Source organism: Zonotrichia albicollis, chromosome 13 (genome assembly GCF_047830755.1).
Source record: "Zonotrichia albicollis isolate bZonAlb1 chromosome 13, bZonAlb1.hap1, whole genome shotgun sequence".
Lineage (NCBI taxonomy): Eukaryota > Metazoa > Chordata > Aves > Passeriformes > Passerellidae > Zonotrichia > Zonotrichia albicollis.
In genome coordinates, this window is record NC_133831.1 from 511823 (window position 1) to 536213 (window position 24391).

At 43.3% G+C, this 24391-nt stretch overlaps 1 protein-coding gene and 1 long non-coding RNA gene across 4 annotated transcripts in view; one reads left to right on the forward strand and one right to left on the reverse strand.

Annotated features, from left to right (window-relative positions):
- LOC113460175 (uncharacterized) overlaps window positions 1–24391 on the reverse strand; it is a 58480-nt gene that overhangs the window by 33350 nt on the left and 739 nt on the right. The gene's annotated exons all lie outside the window — the stretch shown is intronic.
- On the forward strand, window positions 443–24357 carry LOC106629827 (uncharacterized). 3 transcript variants are annotated; one of them, XR_003381926.2, is made up of 4 exons: window positions 443–1034; window positions 3570–3748; window positions 14665–14779; window positions 15900–24357. It is a non-coding gene; the product is annotated as an uncharacterized LOC106629827 (long non-coding RNA). The 3 variants fall into 3 exon arrangements; XR_003381928.2 differs by lacking the exons at window positions 14665–14779; window positions 15900–24357 and adding an exon at window positions 10617–14587 and having other exon boundaries at window positions 450–1034; XR_003381927.2 differs by lacking the exon at window positions 15900–24357 and having other exon boundaries at window positions 451–1034; window positions 14665–15251.

Here is a 24391-nt window from a genome sequence, read left to right on the forward strand (position 1 = left end):
CCTGAGGAGACAGCCCTGAGGGTAGCCCGGTGTGCGGGGACAGCCATGAGGGGACAGCCCTGAGGGGAGCCCGGTGTGCGGGGACGGCCCTGAGGGGAGCCCGGTGTGCGGGGACAGCCATGAGGGGACGGCCCTGAGGGTAGCCCGGTGTGCGGGGACAGCCATGAGGGGACGGCCCTGAGGGGAGCCCGGTGTGCGGGGATAGCCATGAGGGGACGGCCCTGAGGGGAGCCCGGTGTGCGGGGACGTCCCTGAGGGGACAGCCCTGAGGGTAGCCCGGTGTGCGGGGACAGCCATGAGGGGAGCCCGGTGTGCGGGGACAGCCATGAGGGGACGGCCCTGAGGGTAGCCCGGTGTGCGGGGACGGCCCTAAGGAGACACCTCCCGTGCAGGAGACGTCTACTGGGCAGAGGCACCTCCGCGCTCAGCGCGGGTCGGGCTCCGCTCCCGGCCCGGCGGCCTTCAGTGGCTCTTCTTGCCCCCCTACAGTCCAATCAAAATACAAGGGCCCAGTTTTGGCAGTCGGGCCCAGCTGGGAATTAAAAATACAACCGTGCATAACCGAGCCACAGCCCACGCCAGTCCCAGGTGCCCCCTTGCCCATCTCCTGCATGCTGGGGCTGAGGTCTGAGTTAAGGTAAATGAGCCCTGTTCACCAGGCACAAGGTATTCTGCTTCTTCAGTAGCATTAAAAAACTATATAGACTCCAAAAAGGAAATGAAATTGCTTCTTTTAATATTAAACTTGTAATTGTTCCTATTTTTTCTCAATATTTGATGACAGTGAACCAAAGCGACTGACAGCCTTTGTGCAACTCTTCGAGGGCGACCGCAGTGCGGCGAGGAGGAGTGAAGATTTCTGGAGGCAGAATGGAGAAGATGAAAGCGAGCCTCAGAACTAACATGTGTGCTTTATTTTTTAAAGATGGAACAGAGAGGAGGCACAATTACCTCAGATTTAGAAGATCTTAGTTCAAGCCCTGACCTACTGAAGCTTTCCATACCTCAGCTTCTCCTCCCTATCTTAAAACCAGGTAATAGCTGTTGCCTACCTGGCAGATAATTGTAAGGATAAATATCTCGGGGGCTGGTTGGTGCAACAGAAAAAATGCTTAATATTGGCAACACAAGGTACCCCAGATCTGGCCTCCAGTTTGCTCATAGTCAGCAGAAGATAACTATGACTAATAACAGGAACAGAATTGGAAAGGGCACCAAAAGGGGATAAGGGATTGCAACAGAAATAAGTTCACCAAGGTAATACCTGGAAAATTTCCTTTTTATTGGGATGGGGAGTGATCATCCACTATCTCCTTAATAAACACAGATACATTGCAGGAAAAACAAAACCAACAAAGCAACAGCCAAGTCTGAGAAGCAGCACTAGACGGGTTTAGAAAATCCTCACGGACAGCATAATTCCCTGTACAAACCAGGGCAGCTTCCTGGGCTCATTAGAGAAGTCTAAGTGGTTCCTGAACTCTGTCCTCCCTGGCCAATCCCCCTGTGTTATCTCTTATGACCATTGCCTGAACTGAAACATCATTTTGGTTACTGAGATCACTTTTGGAGGGTGGTAGACACCTCGATTTTCCCCTACAAGAACAAACAGGCTCAGTTACAATCAATGGTGATTTTGGACAGCCCCAAACAGCTCAAGTTCTTGTCCTTTCAGAATGTAAAATACACAAAGATCCAGTTCCTGAGCATTAATGATTTAAAATAGCTTCTACAAATGGGCAAAAAAAAAGTTAAAGAACAGTTACACTGATCAGAACAAAGGCCCACACATTTTTTGGTGCTAGATTACGTGCCTGGGAGCACTGGGAGCAAATGACATCAGCAGTCATAGTTTCTAGGAGCAAGAAAGTCTTCTACAGACTGGGGAACCCATAGCATGGAAATAAGAGAATCTAAAGGATTTTGGGAAAAGGAGCAAGCAGTTGACTATAAATACCTGAGCGCCTTTGTTCCTGGTGGCTGTGTTTTTAAAAGGACACAGGAAAATTGGAGACAGTGCAGAGTCATAAAAATTATTTGAGAACTGGAATGGCTGCCTGAGAATGAGACACTTAAGGAGCTCGATCTGTTTAGTTTATTAAAAAGATCAAGAGATGGTTTGATTACGATGTATAAGTACCTTCAAAGGGAGAAAATACCAGGTCCTAGAGGGCTCTTTAATCCAGCCAAGAAAGGCATAACAAGAACCAATTGCTGGAAGCTGAAGCCAGACCAGCTTAAATTGGAAATCAGGCACAGTTTTACAGTGAGAATGATTAGACATTAAAAACCCTGCCCTATCAAAGGAAGGAGGATTTTTCATCTTTTAATATCTCCAAATCAAGACAGGATGCCTTTCAGTAAAGTAAGCTTGAGTTTTAAAAAAGGCTCAATGCAAGGGTAATTGAGCAATATTTAATGACTTATCATAGGCAAGGAAAGCTCTAACATCTTAATTTGGAATGACAGCTCAAAGTTTGGCAGCACGTATCTTTGGCAAACAGGTATGCTGCCTGCACGGTGTGACAGAAACTGCTGAGACCTGACTGTGTTCTCTGCCTCGGAGAAAGATCAGATGGCAGGTGCCAGTCAGAGATCTGGTAGTGTAAAAACTGACACCATTTTCCATAGTCAGCACTTCCACGTCCTGCAAAGGCCTCCCCTGGGCAGAGCCACGGCTGTGGCACTATGAGTGGGTCTGCTGAAGCCCTGGGCCACCTATATGATGCCGTAATAAAGACTATAAAATAATGCTCTCAATGACAGGACTGTGGCTGCAGCTACCAGCTACAGCTGAAAATGGGACAGCAGCCCATTAGTGGAACCAGCCTTGTTTCTGCTCTTTTCTGGGGACAGATCTTCCAGGACTGTGCTTGCCTGACTGTCCAAACTAGGCCTGGATGCTCCATGAGAGCAGGTGGATACAGAGAACCAGGCTGGACCCAACAAAGAGACAGCAAGCAGGCAGAGAAGCAGGATAGATGACATTATTTGACTACACAGCAGTTGTGGATTTACATAAGGCTGAAATACACCCTGGGATACATGAGAAAGAGTTCCACCATCTACTCAATAACACAAGGAAACACAGACTGTCCCAGCAGCATTGCCAAGGGTTTTTTCATTACTTTTCATTACTTTGTGTCATATTCCCTCCTCAAAGGTTATCATCAGTCTTTAGGATTCTCTTTGTGGAAGATCTTTGTGCCACAGCCATCATTCTCATCCTTTTCTAAACATGTAGATCAGCGACTCCAAACTTTTGATTGTGCACCTGATTAGTAAAAACATTTTGAGTGTGCACACCAAGGTATGTGTATTTATCTATAAATTATCTCCACATACTACTCTATTATATACTTTATAAAGCATACACAAAATTAGGCATTTACAAAGGATAAGGATGAAATAAACACTCAATTAAAATTTATTACTGCAAAAAAAAAAAATCTTCATGCACCCTAATAGATAGCCTTGTACGTCCCACTATGGAGACCACTGATCTAGATCTACAAGGCACCTTTCAAAGATGACCAACCTTCTAAATTCTTCTAAACAATTCTGTGCAGGTGCAGTGCCTCAGATTCCCTGAAGGGAAAGTGGCAAATTACTGAAGGCTGAGCCTTGGTGACATGATACAAGGGAACCGCCAACTTTGGCATTCGTAAGGATTTCAAACGGGGCAAAAGCTGACCAGCCATTACCATGCAAGGTTTCCAGGAGCTGAACAGTGCAGCCATGATCTCAGGTAAGAATCTAAACAAAACCTGCTGTCACAACAGGAGCACTGCCCGCAAAAGCTGTGGTGAAGCCAGTTGTGGAGAGGCTCAGTAAACTGTGAAGTTGCTTAGTGCTGAGCATGACACAAGGCGTGGAACAGTGCCAGGGGCACCCTTGGTGCTGGGTGCCAACGCAGCCCTGCCTCAGCTCCGGCAGCGGCCGGCTCCCAGAGCAAGCTGCTGAAGGTGAGAACCAGTGGCACCCCTTCCAAGTCTATCACTTAGGCTTATCACCAGACAAGAGCCAGAGCTCTCGGCACAGTGTCAGGCAACCAGAACCAACACTCCTGAGTTTCTGAAGTGAGCCCTGGAGTCTGGGAGCCCTCTGGGCAGGTACCTGGGAGCCAGACAGTAGAGTAAGATCAAAATGTTGTGTCCCCAGCTGCCTGTGGAGCCCTCTGGTTCCAGGGACACTCTTGGGGTGAAGGAACATGTTACTGTGCTATTGTTTATGAAGACTCTTTGCCACAAGATTCACTTGGAACTTCAGCTGAGAGAAGCCAAGGCACGACCAAGGCACACTTGCTCAGAGATTGCCCAGCTGCATTCACACACAAGGACAGAACCAGCATCTCTGACACGAGAGAGAACCTTGAAATACATCTGTGCTATGCCACAGTCTCACAAGTCTGTGATATTTGCTGGGCATGTGACAATTCCTGTTTCAGGGCTGAAGTGTTCTACACCTTCTAATCCAATTTCAGTTGACTCAGTCAATGGACTTTTCATCATTTCCTTCATATTCCCGTCATGATGGGTCTCATAAATCTTGCTAATGGAGGATATTACCTGATATCTGAGATACATTTTCCTTCTTGTATTATGATCACAATACATTTAATTTGCATTCCTTAGGCCCTGTCCAAGGCAATTCTTCTCCATGGTTTCTGTTTATGCTCTTCATATGCTTGTGGACAAGTACAACACTCTTCATTTATTTTGCCAAGTTAAACAGATCTAATTCTTTTCATATTTCTTCATATATCATGACTTCCAACCCTTAAACACAGTTTTACAAAGAAAAGTTATTTTAGAAATGGTACTGCCTGGGATCCACATTTACTAATCTCCCAGCAACTCTTCCATCGTTTTTCTAACTGCCTGTGCTTGGCACTAATTCAACCTTTTTCTTTTTGGTCTGGGTCCTCTACTGAGCAGTATGGGGAAAATCTTAGGCTTGTGGTGTCAGCCTTACATATTTTCACATCAGTCAGTTCCTTCTGAATTCACTTTTGCCATCTTGCATGCAGAAATTAATACAAAAATTATTGAGAAATTTACATCCAATTTGATGAAACCTGCAACGCTGTCACTGTCACTCTTCTCAAATACAATATAATCCTTGATCAGAAGTTACTGATAAAAATCTTCTATTTATTTTAGGCACCTACTATGTATTAGAGGTCTAAAATTACATCTCCCTGGAAGTGCAAACCTCACATTCTCTATGCAGTGCTGGTACCCTGATGCTTCCCAGGGCATTCACATTCCTAGGGCTAAGTAGACATTAGCTCTGTCAAAGATTCACCAGCAGAATAAATCCAGTCTGGTCGATTCAAATTTACAGGAATAACATGCCCTAAACAAAAAGTTATTTTACTTCTTTAGGTACCCAGAGTCATCCACACTTACTAAAAAGACCAGAACAGCCATCCAGGCTGCTGTCTTGGAGCAGGAGGTGCTTTCAAGTGTAGGAGCTTTTCAGTGATTGTGCTTCCCAGATCATGAGCCAGAAAAATTCGGACAATATTTAACCATGTAGTGAGCAACACTGACTTGAATCCCTTTTTTGAAAGGAGAAAAAGGAAAAGGTCTTCCTCACATGGATTCTGCAGTCCCTTGCTCAACACTTTATTATCTTCCAAATTCTCAATATTTTGCAAAAAAATACCAAGGAATTTCTTTTACATAAAGGACACATACATGGAAGTGGTCTTCTATTTATAGTCCTCCTTTCCAAGTGTTCTATTAACATCCCACATTGTGAAATGTTTCCATTACTCACAGATAGCCTTGTGCTGCTGTGTTTTCCCCTTTGTCAAGGCCCATTTATGAAATCAGCTCAGGGCTCATCCATTTTAGATTCCTGAGTGACTCTCCGTTTAGTAATGATTTCTTTATACTCCCCGCCCCACATCCACCATAAGCCATTTCTTATTTCGTTTTAGAATTTACTCAACCTTTTTGATTACTCTCCCTCTCTTTACACCGCAAATAATCCTCAACATTCTGATTTTTGCCCTATTTCCTTTCATCATTTCAAGTAAAGGTGGCTTTGTACCATCAAATCTTTGAGCTACATCAATCACCTCTTCTGTCTTGTATCTTCCTTTATCAGATGAATTAGTTGTGATGTGCTTATGACATATTTTAATCCTTGTCTGTTTTTTTCTCTACTTGCATTAGTTTTCTTTTTAAATATTTCTTGCGCCCATTTCTCTGACACTAGTTGCTTATTTCCTTGAAATTTATCAGAATTTTAAACAGTTTGATATTTCCTGTTATGTGTAACTTACTCACTGTGAATTCAAGGATTTACCTCTTCAAAGCTGACACAGAGCTGCTCTTTCGGTTCTTTCTCAGACCCCACTGAGCTCCAAACTGCAGCTCTGACAGGGAAATTCTCCCTTTTTTCATTCCCTTTCACAAATTTCCCAGCCAAGGAGATCAGTCATGTTCTACTTCCATTAGTTCCGTTATTGTTCTGAGCAATTACTCCAAAGATCTTACTGATACAGACTTGAAAGAGTGAGAAAAACAAGAAATACCCTTTAATTACCAAGGACAAAATGAGTACAGCACTTCAGCTGAGGATGAAAGGGACTGTTTCGTGTTCCACCTCAAATTCGTCATCCAACATTGAAGTTTCCACTAAATTCTGAGGAACTCAGGGCTGAGAAGGGTCGGCCCTGCTTCGGACCAACTTAAACATGGTTTGTCACTGTCTCCACGCAGTGAAACGTGTGCCCTGTGCTCCCAGGGAGTCCTCAGGAATGTGCTAGCATGTCTTATCAACACACAGGACTTAGCAAGTGCTGATGCAAAAAGCCCAAAGGAACATGTGCAAACCAACTTCAGAAGAAGAAATCATGAGGAAGACCTGAGGGAGTTTATAAAGACACCAGGAGTAAAATTTGGTTATTAGAAACACTTTTGTAATGCTGAACACATCCCAGTGACCAGTAAAATCCCCATGCACTTGGAAAGGGAGAAAGGAGAATAAAGGCAATATAGTGCAGTTCTGAAGAGGTCTCTTCCAGAAGACTGAGCAAGTCAGAGAGCACTGTCAGGTGCGTTGGAGACCTTCAGTTCAGTTTGTCACCAACACAGTACCACAGCACGTCACATGGCAAGAGCGGGAGAGAGAAGGGTTTTGTAAGATAAATGTGTTTGCAGTGCCACACTCCCTTCTGCTTGTGCTCAGGGTGGGGTTTTATTAACAAAGGATTCAGATATTTTGAGTCACAGACAGACAAACTGATTAAAATCAGTTCTAATCCTGGCTACATCAAAAAATCTCTGCTAACATTTTGAAACGTTTAAATAAAATTTGAAAACATTTTGAAAATTTAAATAATTTTAAAACTTTAAAACAAATTTACACTTTAAAAATAAATTAATAAATTTAATTTTAAAAAATTTTTAAAAAATTAAACTTTAAAATAAATTTTGAAAACATTTTGAAAATTGAAATAAATTGCAAAATTAAAAATAAACAGAAAGGCTGTAGCTATTCATTATGTCAAATAACCAGCTCCCATCCTGCTTGCTGCTGAGTGTTGCTCAGGGAGGATGGCTGTAGGCTTGGGCAGGCTTCTAACTCATATAGGAGGATCCAAAAAAACAGTTATAGGCTCCTCAAGAACATTCTGACTGCTCTTGTAAGAATTAAAAAAAAAAAAAGAAGAAAACGCTACCAGCTGAAGCTGAGAATATGACGCATGTAAATAAAGTGAACAAAATACTCCAAGAAGTGGGCTGTGTTATTTCTCACAGTAAAATCTGTGCATGGAGAACAAAGCTATGATAAAACAGTTGCAGCTTATTGTTTATTGCTTCAGTGATATCCAGAGGAAATCTGCTTAGTCTGCAACCCAGAGGAGGATTTTCCCACCTTCTAGCTATAAAAATCTGAAACTAATTCTGTGTTCTCTGGCCACTCATAATACAGCCTCTACAATCTAAACATAATTAACAACACTGCTGCTGCTGCTAATGAATAAGCTAGAAAAGAATCTACCTCACTCTTATCTAATGTTAATTTTCCAGGGAGAAAGGGAGAGAGACAGGCAAGGATGACAAAGTAATATTTTGAGGTCAAAGCAGGCAATTTCAATTCCATTCCATAATGCCATTACTTTCTGAGCAGTGATTACCAAAGGAGCCTCACCAGGTTAAAAAAAAAAAAAATCCATCTACCTTTCAGACCTTCCTGGCTGTAAACTGACAAAAAGATATTACCAACACCTTTCCCAGCTGCATCCATGAACAGATCATCACAGGCAGCCCAACACCTAAAAAGACCTTTGAAAATATTTCCTATTCATGCTCAGACCTTTTTTTTTTTCCTAAATGTAATAGCAACCTCTCCTGTCTCACCAAAATTTGAAGCACAAAAAAACCAAAAGCAAAATATATTCCTCTACTCCTGCAGACCAGCACAAGCTATTCTTAATGTCAGGTCAATAGCAACACAACAAGGAGAAAACTTTTCTATATTAATTTTTTAAGCTAGTCTAATTAAAGATAGCACCTTCAATCTCCCTTATGCTGCATTTTCCAAACATTTTAAAACATTCAGCACAAAATGCTGATCATGAAAGAAACTGAAAGCTCGCTGCTGAGCTCTGCCAGGAGGACAAACTTTGTCCCTAGGGAAGTAGCCAGCAATGGGACACGGGATCCAGCAAGTTACCCCAACCTCTGTCCTATTCCAAGGGCTTCCTTTAATCCAATTGGTTAGATACAGCTTGATATTATTATCCCAGATCTCATTACAACATTGCAGAGAGCAGACTGTAAGTCCTGAATTGAGAATAAACAACAGGCTGCAAAATAGTCAGTTTTAATCCTGGCTACATCAAAAAATCTTTGCTAACAACAAGGCATCTTTGCTTGGAGTGAGGGGCAGACAAAGATAACAGGAAAAACAAGGCTGATGTACTATCAAGGAACTACCAAAAAAGGAAAGTTCAAAGCTTGTCTCCCAGCAGCATAGTTTGTCAATTATTTCCTCTTCCTGTTTAATATATCACTTTTTTTTGGTATTTGTTTAAATTCTAGGCAGCAAGAATGAGAAATCTTGTAATTTTCCTTAAGAGCATCACATACTGAGCACCACTAAATATTTGGCAAGATAAATGACAGAGCTGCTCTAAAGGAATCATGTATTCTAGAAATAAAAAAGATACATCTGTTGTCTCTTTTGTCAATGTGAAAGGTGAGCCACATAAAACATGGGATAGCAAAATACTGAGGACTGACAGAAGACATGCCTATGTCAATTCAGGTGTAAGGTTATCCCATGTCCTTTCATTTCTGAGGATCTGACATGCTTCGTTTTTCAGAAAGATGTGCAGGAGACCAAAGTAAAGGTTATTAGATCTTGCTGGTCTGAAATCTAGGGAAACAAAGATAGCTCTTAGCTTTGCACACAGGTGTTGTTTGGTTTGACTCTGCTGGGACTCAGACACAGCCTGCGAGGCTCGCACGCCTGCCCCTGCCCATCAGAACATGCAGCCTTTGCTCCACAGCACCACTTGTCACCCTCTGGCCAGCGAAAACGCCCTGGCTTTCAAGTCACACCCTCCTTGGGACAGCACTCAGAAAGTGCTGCACAGGACCCACAGAGGCTTAGAAAAGTGATGGATCAGGAGAACCAGAACCTGAATTTTATGCCCCAGAAGCAGCATGAACAGCTGGTTGAAGACTTTCATTAGCAGAGATCAAGTAGGGACACCTCCCTCACTGCTGAAATGGTGCTGCACACCAGAGTATCCCATTAGCCCTCCCACGTGGGAAAAAAGTACTTTTTTTTCCTCAATAAAAGAACAAAGACCATTGATTTTTCTGTTTATAGAGGGCAGGCAAAACCAACTCAGGTAAAGTCCTCCTTCTCTAGTACTTGTTGGAGATACCCTGTGTGATTGGGTTCTTAGAGCTGAAAAAATTGCATCTCAAGCTGATGAAGAGAACAGAGTTCTCCGGCTCTCACCTGTGTCAGTGCAGTGGCTGCAGCCCGAGCAGAGCCTGAGGGACAGAAACTTATTTTCTGGAGGAGAAGGAGGGTGGGCACCTGACACGACTGGCATTCAAGTGAAAGAAAGAGATTGCAAGGCTTTAACCCATTACCTGATTTACATTATTATTTACACTATTTTACATTTAAAGTAAAAAAAAGTATTATTTCAGCTCTTTCCTGGATGCACATTGTAGCACTTTATCTGGCCTGGCACATTGTAGCACTGACTGGCCACTTTATCCCTTTGCAAAGGGTGGCACAGACACTTCATAAATGTTTACTCCAGAGTTAAGTATTTTTGGTTCAGTTTGCATATGACTCACTAGTAGGCTCCTAGGTTTGCCTGGATTATTTGTTACATTTATTGAAAATGTACATATTCTAAATTCACTAAAAAAGCAAGGATCCTGGAAGACTCCTGTTCAGTAAACAGGAATGCCAATATCCTCCATGCTAACAGCACTGACTGAAGTAGTTTACTTTAGAGGAGGAATTAACTCCAGGGCAGTTTTTCTGTTGAATGTCAATAGACAGCAGCACTGAGAAAACTTTTTTTTTTTTTTCTCCCTTGTTTTTTACTCTTGGTTTGGGAAAAGGAATCTTTGAAAGCAGAAGACAGCAAAGAATAAAACCAAACACACCAGCCATCAAAGGATGACTTCGAATATCAATTATTAAAGATAATTCTAATAGAATTATTGCAGAATATGGACTTTTCACAGAAGAAACAGAACACTCCTCAGTCTTTTGGAAAAAGCAATTGCTTGTCTAAGGGACACCAGTGCTCCATGAAAGCTGACAGCTGGTCTGCAAGGGTTGCCAGAAACAGCGTGGGGAGAAGCAGCTTTGCCTGAGGGACTTGCAGAATAATCTCCTTGTGCCCTCCCAGTCTCCAGCCACTGGTGTCAGGAAGAATGGCAAACTTCACAAAACTGTTTTAAAGGAAACCATCAGAACCTAAGATTTACTTTTTATTATAACTCTGAATCTTACCATATTCTTCAGCTGCATAAAATCCTAAAGGCTAATTTTAAACTGGGGGAGAAAAAGACTCCTGTTTATTAGCTTTGGTCTTGAGTTTTGAGTTGTATCAAGTGCTTTTCTACTTCTGGGTATAAGAAAGACCAAATAAGAATCTCTCATATTTGTATTTTTTTGTACTGACAATCTTTCAAGCAAGCTCCAGTTGTTCTGGCAGCTTACAGCATGATTTATCTGTGCAGAGAATTCTCCTGTTCAATGGGACATAGAGAGGTTCTGCTGCAAATTCTTTTAGAGGAATTGCAGGATAAGCAATGGAGATCAGTATCTGATCCGATCAGCTCTGTGGTAGTTAAAACACAGAGAGAAAAACAACATTGTTTTGCACTTTGAAACCTGTTTCTAATCAGCTGAGCTACTCCTATGGGGTCAAATAAAAATGATTAGCTTATTAAAAGCATAGTTTTTCTATTTAATAAGCAAAAATGATTGAAAATTCTGTTCCAGATCCTGATAATTTTAGTGTTTCTAGTTAAGCCTACAAAATTGCATTCATTATTAGTGTCTAGATTCATTAACAATTCAATTTATAGATATTAATGCTTATAATGCATGGTTCACTTGCCAAAACTTGAAGAGAAATTGTTTCAATTAGCTTTCATGGATCATGGATCCTACCGGCTGGGTATTTTTAGACAAAAGATACAAACACATCCCCAAGCAATGCTAATGCACAGCTGGGATCCGTATGGAAGGTCAGCTAATGGTTTAAAAGGAAAACCAGTAAATAAATTTTACATAGAACTGTGGGACAGGAACAGAATCAATCAAATATTTGCAGGTCACACCCCTCCCCTTAAAAACACCACAATTCCCTGGGCTGGATTTTTAAAAATAAGCAATAAAATACAAGCCAGAGCCTGGGTTAAGGGATATTTGTCAGGCTGTGATGAAGCATGCCAGGTATGCGTGGGCCCAAGGCAAACTGCTTCCTTCTCATTTTCATTCAAACTACATAATTAAAGTCAGCAACGATGCACCACTGCAGCCATTTGAGAGGATTGTAGCCAAGGAGAGAGCTGTGATCAACACTTCATCTTCTTTCTTGAGCTCTGTTACAGCCAGGGAGAACAGCCCAAAACCTACACAAACAAATTTGTGCCACACCTGCATACTAAAGCCTGGCAAGAGGACACCAGGGAACACCAGGTAGCTGGCCAGGGTCAGGGTGAGGGACCGTGCCCACGGCTGTCCCAGTGAGAGCAGGAGGTCACGGTGCCACACCGATGCCAGCAGGAGGTCACGGTGCCACAGGGATGCCAGCAGGAGGTCACAGTGCCACACCAATGCCAGCAGGAGGTCACAGTGCCACAGGGCTGCCAGCAGGAGGTCACGGTGCCACACCGATGCCAGCAGGACGTCATGGTGCCACACCGATGCCAGCAGGAGGTCACAGTGCCACACCGATGCCAGCACAAGGTCACAGTGCCACAGGGCTGCCAGCAGGAGGTCACGGTGCCACACCGATGCCAGCAGGGCCACGCAGCCCTGGACAGACACACAGCCAGCATCACTGGGCTCCACAGCCTGCATCTCATAAGGATAAAAAAGTAATGGGAATTGTTGGCCTTTGATATTGCCAGTATTGGAGTACTGTTCCTCCCTCCTCTGCTGAGCACTGGAAGGTTCCAGTGCTGGGATTCAGTGCCGCCAACACGTGGATGGTGTGCTGAGGCACCTGGGGTGTTTCTGAAGTCAGGGCAGGTCCCCACAGCCTGAGCTGCCTGGCTCTCTCTGCTTCCTGACACCTGGCACGCCAATGCCAGCTGAGCTGAGCTGAGTTGAGCTCCACACCTGCGCACAGCACCATGGCTTCTCTCCCATGTGCACATCTGTCTCCTAGACTCAAAGAAAACTGGTATTTCTGCAAACAACTTCAGTTTGTGACTCTCCCTGCTGAGAACAAGGTACACTATATTCCAGGGATATTGAAGATGCTCAGTATTTTCCAAGCAGCCTAACCAACCATTGTTCCAAAAAGCTGGTCTTTGTTTCAGAAGGGTCTATACAAATCAGTCAAGTGATTTGTTTTGAGTTGGCTGATTTTTGAAGAGCAGAGGTCTGGAGGGTGCTGACCACACAGAGGTGTCTCGCAGGCATCTCACTGCTGGGCTTGAGCATATCATGTATTTGTAGGGCAGCAGTCAGGCCCCCACTAATTCTCTGCCAGTGACATGACAGCATGTGCTCAGCTGGAATTCCTCTGCAGAGAAAAGCAATTAAGAAAAAGATTTAGAGAAGGAACACCAGCCCTAAAGTTGTCTGGAGCCCAGTCTGCAGAGCAGCAGCATTAGCATGGACTCACTACCACTCAAGGTAGTTTTAGGGCCAGCTAACTCAGAGGTACATCTTGATTCAATGAAGGCAAAACCAAATGGTTGATCTCCCAGTTCTACTTTATCCTAAATTTGGTACCAGAGAACAGATCAGTGCTCCATTCATGCTCATACTTTGGTAAAGCAGACAGGATGAGGAAGCCACATGGCCACTTACATTTACATCAGGTCTATTGCAGGCTTCAGAATTAATACAGAAAAGTAATCTAAACAAGTATTTTTAATGGCATGATGCATCCTCAGCTGCACCAAGCAATAAGGAACATAAGCTCACACACCTTAACATGCAGTATCCATGCTCCCAAATTCATTAATTCAAGACTACAGCTGGAACAGCATTTGAAAACAGTCAACTCATTTAATAAGAAAAACTGCCTGAGAAGCCCATCAACAGTGCAGTGGCAATGGGAGCCTGAGTGCCAGCAGCTGTGCTCAGCCCCCAGGTCACCAGCAGCACTGGTCAAAACCATCACTCCTGTGGTTCCAAAAGCCCACAGCCCTGACTTCCTTTGCCATGGAGAAGAGAGAACAAACAGATTCCAGCCATGAGAAAATGCCGTCCTTTACCTCTCCCACTTCCCACGAGCATGCTGCCAGAGCTTTCCTACCAGCTCTGAACACCCTGGCTACTGCTCTGACTGTGCAGAAGCATCTTGAAACCTCCCAGTGACGAGACTCCACCACATCCCCAGGGCTGTGGTGGCTCTGCCTACTCCTAAGGAGCCCCAGATCTGAACTCCAAAGATGGGCAGGTAAACATCGAAATCTGGCACACCAGTTACCATATTTAGGACATTGAACATCAGTGACACCACGCTGTGTCCACTTGGAAATCAAGTAAATGGATAAATAGGAAAGGAGAGAGGACTCCTTCAGAAAGGAAAAGGACTCTCTACTGCTGGGTTTTGTTTAGGTTCAGCATTTTTGCAGTTTTATAGGTTTTGAAGTCATACAGCCAGATCAATGCTGAAAACACAGGAAAAAAATTCCTCTAAGTTCTTATTTTTTTGACTTTTTTTTTCCTCCCACCACATGAGCAATTTAATAAAGTGAAGTTATTTTCGGCAGAGAGTACTTTTCACCAAGAACTGCTTAAATGCTTTTCTTGAGCTGTTTCTTTTTGTCTTTTCTAAATTCAGTGATTGGTTTTACAACCATCAAACTTCTGCAGCTTTAACTCTAAGGTTATATATTCCTCCCCTCTTTAACAAACGCCACTTAGTTGTTATCAATAACTAAATTAATTTTTGCATTTTGTTTTTTGCAGGAGCTGCCTGCACAGGGCAGTGGTTAGAGGCAGGAGGCTGACATGGTGAGAGGATGATGGAGAAGGAACAGCAGATATGGATTAGATATAGAGTGAATTAAGCAGTGGGACAGAGGTGAGACTGACAGAAGGAAATGTAAATGGGCACAAGCCAACAAACACCTCCCTTTATTTTCTGTATCACCAATTAAGTTTGCCCTCTCCTTCCCAGAAGCCTTTGGCTTTCCATTGTGCTCCTGTTGTGACATCCTTGAACTGATCTTTGGGTCACTGACCCTTCTCAAGGCGTGCAGCTCCCACCATGGGGACACGGAGGAGGAATTGTGGTCGGGTGTGTTGTCACCACACGGCAGCACAAGGCACACGGGAGCTGCAGGCACTGACTCGAGCTGTCAATGGTTGGCACCACACTCGCACTGCCCCGGCAGCTCGGAGCATCTCTGCAGGAAGCACGTTCATTCCTCCCCGGGCTGTGCACAACAAGGCTCCAGATCATGACACCAAACAGGGGGTGAAAATGAACAGCAAAAGGAGCAGGATGATTCTAGAAAAGGTTGTGAGAGTATCAGATAAGTTATGAGATTATGTTATGAGACCGAAACTTATTGTGCTCAGGAGCTGCTTGTAACTTTATATCTGTCCCTCAGGAGAATTCCCGTGGGGAGCTCAGTAGGTCCCATCCCCATATTTTACGCATTTTGAAAAACAGAGTGGGATGCTCCAAATGTCCTCACAGGAAAGGCTGATTTTGGTTTGAAAAAAAACAAAAAAAAAAAAAAAAAAAAAAAAGAGAGTTATTTGTGGCAGGAATGCTGCCTGGTTGAACGCCCCCTCTGCCCTCCTCTCAGCAGCCCAGCCCAGTGCTGGAGGCAGGCTCTGTGCTGGTATTTGGGCTCAGTCAAAGGAAGCCACTTCCTCATTAAGACATACCCAAATATGGCAATAACATGGAGAGCCAAAAGTAGTAACAGATTTATTATTACCACTATGTGGAAATAATGTTTTTTTGCTGTTACTCAATCCAGTTAATTATCCATGCAAAGTAAAGTTATTCCTGGCAGCCACAGAGGCAGAGCTGACTTGGTAATGGCTGGGGATGGAATGGTTGTTATGCAGGAGGAGAAACTAAATAGTTCAGTAAATTAGTCCAAATAGATACACACTGGGATTGGCCTTTAGAGATTCAAAATAGTGAATTCAATGCTTTTAGGCTTATCATACTTTTTATTTAATAGAGAAGTGTCTGATCTGGGACTGCATCATCTCCCAAAGACTCTACAAAGCGGTAATTTTTCAGCATGCCCTCAGGGTAACAGGAAGAATTACAGAAATCTTCAAACCATCCAACTCCCACAAGCATCCTGCACCCTGGACTTTCACTGGAGCAACAATTGCACAGCCAGTAAGGAACACTGGTGGTTCCTGAGTACTTGGAAGGGTGTTACAAAGCACACCACCAAAGCTTCAGTGGTGTCTGATGTCCTTGAAGGGAGGAAAAAGCTGAGTGCAGCACCATCTGCACTCTGCACAATGGGAAAGATGACAAAAAAAAAAAAAAAAGCCATAGAGTGGAAAACCCCCAAAACCTACAGAAAACAAGAGCTAAAAGTGAAGAAAACCACAGGATTTATTCAAAAATTTTATTTGAACTGTCCACAGGCACAGTGATTGTATAAACACTAAACAACAGGAACATAAATGAACACTATGGGAAAAGAAACTGCTGACATTTTTACTGCAGGAAGGACAGACCACCAAGAACAGCCTGACTCAAACACCCAGTGTTGGTTCCCACACCAGAGCTGTTTGTGTTGGCTCCAGCACCCAGTTCCAAGCAGAACACTAAGAACATGCACTCTGCTGATGTTTGAATAAGCCCTGCCAACAAATTGATCCCCCAGCAGCCGGGCTGTACGAGATGGGGTGACATAAGTAAGTGTGAGAGAGCAAGAAAGTGAAATGAAAAGACACTCAGCACTCTTCTTCCAGCATCAGTGTTCAGTGGGAGCTGTTTCTTTTTCCCTTCTTTACAATGGATTATTTCTTCCCCCAGTCCAGGAAAAGCATAACCCAAAAGGGCATTGGTGAGCGTGTGTAATGTACATGCAGGGGAGACACAGCTGCCCAGAAACAGATTCCACAGATGGTAACCCAGAGGACAGCCTAAATCAGGCAAATCTCTAAATAAGGTGTGGGAGACACTTTGTGAAGAAGAGCTGCATTAACCCCAAGCAGACAATCCCAGCTGTTGGCTGGGCCCTGCCCAGCAGCCTCCTGCATTCACCTGGCCACCCTGCTCACACAGGTGCCTGCACAGGGCACCTGCAACCAACAGCTGCCAGCCAGTGCCACTGCCACTCCTCAAACTGCCCGGCAGCAAACCATGCATGGAATCGGTCACAAAGATAATATTACATTTCTCCCGAGAAAATCCTCTTCCCTTCTCCCAGAAGGAAGTCACTTGGCATGGAAGACAACACTGACTTCTGACCACTCTTTTTCAGACACCTTAATTCTTTTCCTTCTCACACAGAGCACTGGTTTGGTAGATGAGCTCATCAGGATGTGTGCACACCATGCCACGAATGCAAGAAAAACCAGAGTGAGTAATTAAAAATACAGTAAATTTATAATTGTTTAAAACTGCCATGCCCCAGTATAGCCTATTTCCTTAAGAGATTTAATCTTTTCACTATTTTCAGTCTTTTAAAGACTCTTAATATTAAATGAAACTCTGTACCTTTAGTTGTCATTTTCCATCTTGCACAAGGGAACCTTTCCCACAGCATCTTTTTAAGTCATAAATAAAACACCCAACTACTTTCTTTTTCCCACAGATGAGAACATTAAAACATTGACATTTTAATCTGATACAAGAATGAGTTGTGTCAGCACGCTGCTTCCAGCTACAACAACAGAAAACCCAAGTTTAATTAAAGACAGAGAGGAGAAGCTGCATGGTGGTGCCTGAACCATGGATGTACAGCAGATCCTTGCTTGCTCACCAATTTTGGGCTCAGGTTCCTCTCTGGGCAACTGCTGGTCAGGCAAAATATGACTGAAAAGGAAGGAGAGGGAGGACAAAAAACAAACATTTTCTCAGATAGGAGATGCAAAAGGTGAGACCAGATACCTGAGATTAACACAGATCACAGGTAACAGCGTGGCACAAACAAATCTAAACAAACAAAAAAAAAAAATCTAAGGCTCTAAGCTGCTCTCTTGTGCCCCCATTTCCCTGCTCCCTTTTAGTGCCTGTGGCAGTCTGTGGGACTCGGACAGTCCCAAGCAGTGCTGTGCTCTGGTCACACATAACAGGGCATGGCACCATCCCACAGAGCAGAAACACACCAAGATCTGAGACCTTTCCCAGCACGTACCACAGCCTGTGAATGTCCAAGTCCTGCAGCCCCAGGTACCCCAGCTCTGACATCCCGTCTGCAGCAGTGCCTGGGAAGAGTTGTCAGAAATCCAGACTAGCTAGAGATGATTTCTCTGTCTGTAAATCCAAAAACATCACCCCCAAAGCCTCCAGACACTGGTATGGACTCTGGAGCAATGAGGAAGAGTTCACAGAAAGCATTCTCTCCACATCCCCAAGAATCAATATCCACTTGGTACAGTTAGATTCTATTTTTAAAGCTGGTTTTGCAGATTACCAGAGACAACAGTTTTCCTTCCTAACGTATATCTTGGAGAAGAGCTTGCAGAAAGTAGAAAAAAACTACTATGAATATACAGCAAATAGCACAAACGAATCAAATTATATATTTATTAATTCCTTAGCCTTCCAGAGAAGCAGCAGATGATATTTGACAGGGGACATGTACTGCAGCAAGCACAGTGCTAAGAGCAGAGCGGGTCTTTCTGCAGTGTTCTGCTCTCCCTGGGATGTGCTCTATGCCAAGGGCTGGCACCACAGCCACAGAGCCAGCTGTCACAGCTGAGAAGCACCAGTGTCCTCCTGGCACAGGACAGTATTTTACAAAAACCTTCAAGAATCTGATGTCAGGACACTTTACATGACCCTGTAGACGCTTCATTAAAAAGCCAAACTCTACAGCACAGAAACGAGTAGGATTGCTGCTCTTGTACCATTGCATTTCAAAGAGAACCCTTTTCAAGAGGGTAACAGAAAAAAAGACATTTAATAGCAAATTTTATGAGAGAAGGATAAAACCCAGGTAGTTCAACAGTTCCTGAAATCCCAGTGGTGGTCAATAAATCGACTTCTGCTTCACATTATATGAAGAGGCTGTACTTAGCAAATCACTGTGTAAGCTGCCTCAATAACAGCAATCCTGCTATCAAGTTTACTTGCAATGAGTCCAACAAAGAAATTAATTTCTTAGATGACAAGAAAAGGTTATCTAGAACTGGGAAAACACATGAGACAAAGATTTCCACTAATAAAACAAATATCAGACTCAGAGCTGAATTTGAAGCTATTTTTTCTCTGAAATATTTTAAATCCCTGTAGCCCAAACACTAGAGCTACAAAGAAAACAAAGAAAATATCCTGCAAACTGCCCTGCTAAAACACGAGGAGAGCAGAACGAGCCACAGCTCTTTTCAGTACGTGAGTTACTCCCCCAGCTCCGCGCACGCTGTTCCTCCAGCGAGGCCAGAACAAGAAAATAAACTGCAACCCAAGTTCCAGGCTTAAACAAACCTCACTTTGAGCTACCAGCTGATTTACTCCCCAAAACTTCAGTACAACATACCTTCCAGAATTCAGAACATGCCCTTTGCACAAGTACAAAAGTGTTTCTCATGACTCCAGTAAGTAACAAAACACACCTTCCTCATCTCATCTTTCTGATTTTATTGATCTGTTTATTCCCAAGACATTCCACAGGTATCACCCATCTTATTTTCCAGTTATCATTTTTTTTCATAAATATTTCCACAAAAGGGCACCACTTTCCTCTAAGCTACCCTTTATTCCTCTCACCGTAATACACACCCTTCTGTTATTGCTCTCATTTCATAATCCTCATATTTGTCTATGCACATCAAGTGAGCAAACTGACCTGATTTGTCCACATGGCCACAGGAAGTCAACCAAAAACTGAGACAGCACAGAGGTTTGATTTTGAAGGTCATTATATTAAAAAATGGACTCCCTGTCTGTGCTGCCCAAAGATCTGCACCCACAGATCTTAGAGCAGCTCAGTCCATCCAACATGCAGGAGCTCTGATCAATCACACACCTGGCACCTGTGCTGGATGCCTTGGTGACCATACTGCACCACTGGAATCAAGTTCTATGATTTGGGTTAGGTGTAAAAGATTGTTGAATTTCTCTACTTCACAGCTGCAAAGATTAACATCGAATTTTAATCGATTCCAAACCAAAGGCACGTAATTCACCTGAAATAATAACAGGAAGAGATTTAGTCTATCAGTACATCATGGATGTCTGACATCCATGTGAGCCCAGCTGCCCAAACCAGCGACAAGTCACATCAGCTCTAGTGCTGCTGTTGTGGCTGCTTAGGCAGGGGACCTCCAGAACCTCCAGAACGGATTCCTGCAAGTCCCACAGGAAGACAAGGACTCTGCTAGGACAGTTACCTCAAGCCACTCACTCAAGATGTAAGTCAAATGGGGAAGAGCTAAGATCTAGGTTTCAATTTCCATGGTGATTAGAAGAAAGAACTTGTCTGAGAAGCTGTTTGAACCATTAATGCTGATTTTGAGTATTCTTTGGAAAACAGGCTATTTGAGAGGACAGAGAGAAACAATAACCGGGGGGTGGTTTTGTTGGGGCAGTGTTGTGTTGGTTTGTTTGGGTTTTTTTCAGATTTGGTGACATGAGTAGCTACAGTCTTGTCTGTGTGACACTGAGGGCAAAGCAACAGAATGGCCAATACAAGACTCTAGCTAGGAAAAAAAAAAAAGAGAGGGTAATATAGCATTAGTGACATGAATTTTCAGAAAACATATTCTTACACTAGTGTGGTTTTTAATTAAATGCTTATTGCTAATTAATAGCACAGATATAGCAGGTTTTGTGTGACAGTTGACTTGATGCAAAATGACATTTGATTAAGAAAATCAAAATCAACATGACACATCAAGTGGGCTAGAGACTGATAGGCCTCAGAATGTAATTGCAGATAAGGCCAAATACTAAATAAATGTTTCCAGCTTATAGCAATTAAATATCAACACAAAGAGAACAGTTTCTTTTATCCCACCCTCAAGAGCTTGACCCTGTGTTATGCAGCAGTTTTGTCTATGCTCTGAAAAAAAAGGCACAAGATGATTACTGAACAAATTTACAGATTAGAGCAATGAAAACAAGGATCAGTGGTAGAAAGCAATTTAGTTTGCCAGACAAAGAAGACTGGAACAAAGATCCCCATTTTTAATATAGCTAAATGTAAGAAAACATGCCTAAGCCCCACTTCCAGGCTGGCAGCCTCTCTTGAAAGCAGGTACTCTGAAAGGTCACTGTAGAAAAACATTTGTAGGGAGCTTCAAGGGAGATGCTGTAGGTAAATAGGACCATGGAGATAATTTTGCTTTCATATTTCCTCCAAAGCCAAAACTACACAAGTGAGGCTTCAGATAACAGTTGATAGCAGCTGGTGACAGAAACTCACAATTAAAAAAACCCCAAACCAACCACTCCCCTAGAAAGCTGCCAAAAGTTTGATTGAAACAGAAGTAAGGAAGTATTTGGGCGTCTCATGCCTTTCTTGAAGGTCAAAAGGGACAAAACTCAGGTATCTGAGACAGGAAGCAAGAGAGACAGATGCCAATCCTACTCCAGTTCTCTGAGCCAAACACAAGCATTCAAGCTCTCCTGCTTCTTCCTTTCATACCTTGTCTTTGCAGAATATGCAGAGCATTAATATTTATGGCCTTAAAGGGAGCTACTCACACACAGTGAAATGAAACATCTTGCTTTCTTCAGCAATTAAATCCCACTGCTGCACGTCACAGCTTTTTTCAGCTGAGGTCCGGAAGTACAAAACCTCTTGGCAAGCATTCTGCAATGCCCCAGCAGGTGACAGTGCCATGGCAGGGCATGGCCATGCCAACTGCACCCAGAACATCTGCTGCTTTGCTCTGCTCACGAGTATATAGACAGGAGGAGGAAAAAGCCAAGAGGACAACTTATCCTGGATGGCTTTACATCAAAACTCACGTCACCATTCTTGGCTCTTTCAATTTATCCCTCCACCTTCATATAAAATTGAACTTGGAACATCACATGCAGCTGAACAACTGAAAGTCTGAAACACAAAAGCTCAAGAAACATAATAGGAAGTGCAGGAGCACACAGGAGCGTGTCAGAGCTGAGGAATTCCAGCCCTAGCTCCCAGTTCCCTGCCTGGGGTTCCCAAGTCCCCACCTGGCAGCACCTGTCACCTGTGATTCTGGCCACCATCACGCCAGGTACAACACTCCTCCAGCACCTGGGATCAATCACGAGCTCTGGCACAAGATCTTTGAAGCACACTAAGGGGAGATTTCTGCCACAACAAGTGTTACACCACAGGACCACCTCAGACACCTCCAAGCCCAGTTTCTCCCAGCAGAGCCCCCTGCCCATGAGTCAGGGCCCAGCTGCAGTGCAGAGGTTTGTGGTTCCCCTACCTGCCACCTTCCAACATCAATGCATAGCTTCAAACTCCAAAGGGACATGCAAAAGAAAGCTGGAGGGACAGAGAGGAATCAATGTCAAAACAAACAAATAGCTTTCAAGTGATTTGGGACTCTAAAAAGGAGGGGTTGTATTTTTAGCAGCACACAAGCAGCTCCAGGTGCTTTTCCTTTGTCCCCATGACAGTAGGTAAGTGAACACACCTGCCTCACCTCGCGCCCCGCTGATGGTAAACACGAGGTCTTGCATTCAGGTTACAATGTGGAGTCACTTCAGAGCAGCCCTGTGCCAAAATAGCACATTTCTGAGGGATGCAAAGGTATTCAATAAAAAGCTTTTAAAGGCATATTTTTAAACTTGCAGCAGGAAAGCTTTTCTGTGTCAAGACAGTAATTCTTTTAACAGCATTGATCAAAATGTCATTCTTTTATGAGTGTACAATACCTTTTAATGGCATACAACAAACCATTAGGGTTCTACACCTCCGTGCAGCACAGAGCTTACTGGAAAATCAGCACCACTGGCCAAAAGATAGCCACTGGGTTTTCTGCCTTTCCTAAGGCAGAGTTTCTTCCATTCTCTGCTGCACCCAAATACCCACAAGTCAAGTGACCTCAAAAAATTAAGTCAAACTTCTCACCACTTTCACCAGAGCTTTTTCCCCACATGTTTTCTCAAAAAATGCCTCTCATAAACACAACAAATATTCTGGCTCTTTCTTTTCTTCACCAGTGATCACACTTACCCTACGACAGTGCTGACAGAGGAACTGGAGGGGGTTATATTGAACAGAATGGGTTTCATTTTCAGAAATGGGATGAAGTGCCACCTGCCCTTTCCTAACACTGGAGTCTGGGGCAGAATCCATCTACAAATCATCTAGTTCCTCTTAAGTGCTCCAGCCCTTCAAAGGGCGAGAGCACTGGTGATTGCATTTGCTCTGCTTGAATGGAAGACCAGCATGGACTTTCTGTATGCATTCAGCACTTTACAGCCTGATTTTAGGTACAAATATCAACAGGAAAGGGAATGATTTCCATCAACCCGCATTCAAGGCTTTTCCTGTCAAGGGCAAGAGAATATTTAATCATCACTGTTAACTGAGCAATGGCAGCAGCAAAAGAGCTGTATTTCACTCTTCAAAATACTTCTGGATAGTAGCAAGATCTCAGCTGCTTCTGGAAGTATCAGTACAAACAAATGAAAAAAACAACTCCCAATGAAACACAAGGTAAAACTATAAATCAAAGACAGGAAAACTGACTAGAAAAAGCAGGCAGAAAAAAACCCTGAGGTTCTAAAATCAAAATCGGGAGTGAAATTAACTTCAGATAAGAAAAGTTTGAAGGGCTGCTCATCTCTTACATGCTCAGAAGCAGCTCTGTGCCTCTGACTTCCAGTTATGAGATGTTGCTGTAAGTTTTCTCAGTCTCATCTAAAATTTAAAAATCAAAGTTAATTTTTTTCTTTAAGACAATTATTATAAGCATACACAAATTCAACTCAAACAGGACAATTTATGCTCCAGAAGATGTCATGGTCTCAGTCACAACACCACAAAACCAATGGTGCTTACATCTCCCCAGCATTCATTGTTAAACCTATGGTCAGACACAGAGAGGTCACCCTCCAAAAACCAGGACTGTGCCGCATGATCCAACTAATAACCCAGACCACAACCTGGTTAGAGGCAGAACTTCATAGTTACCAGGGAATGGTTGCTCACTATCACATACCAGGAGAGCTCAGAGTTGTTCCTTCTCGGTTATTGCAGTCAAGAGAGCAAATAAACATTCAAGCATACGTTTGGGATTTTTTAAACAAACAGGCGACTTTTTAGGTTACCCAAAGTATATCAACTAAGCCCCCTGCATTTTGCAACAGCAACTAATTTCTTGTTGACCTACACTACATTCTGTGCAATAAACACTGTGGCAGCATAGAAGAGCTGTTCCTCTCTTCCCCCCCGCCCTACATCTTGATTCAATAAAAGCAACCCACTGTTTCTTTATCTCACCAGTGATGTGGAGATCAACTAAGGTTTTAAATTAAGGAGGTCAAACAGGACCAACACAAGGAGGAACCCGGCTCACTGAGCCCTTCAGCTCC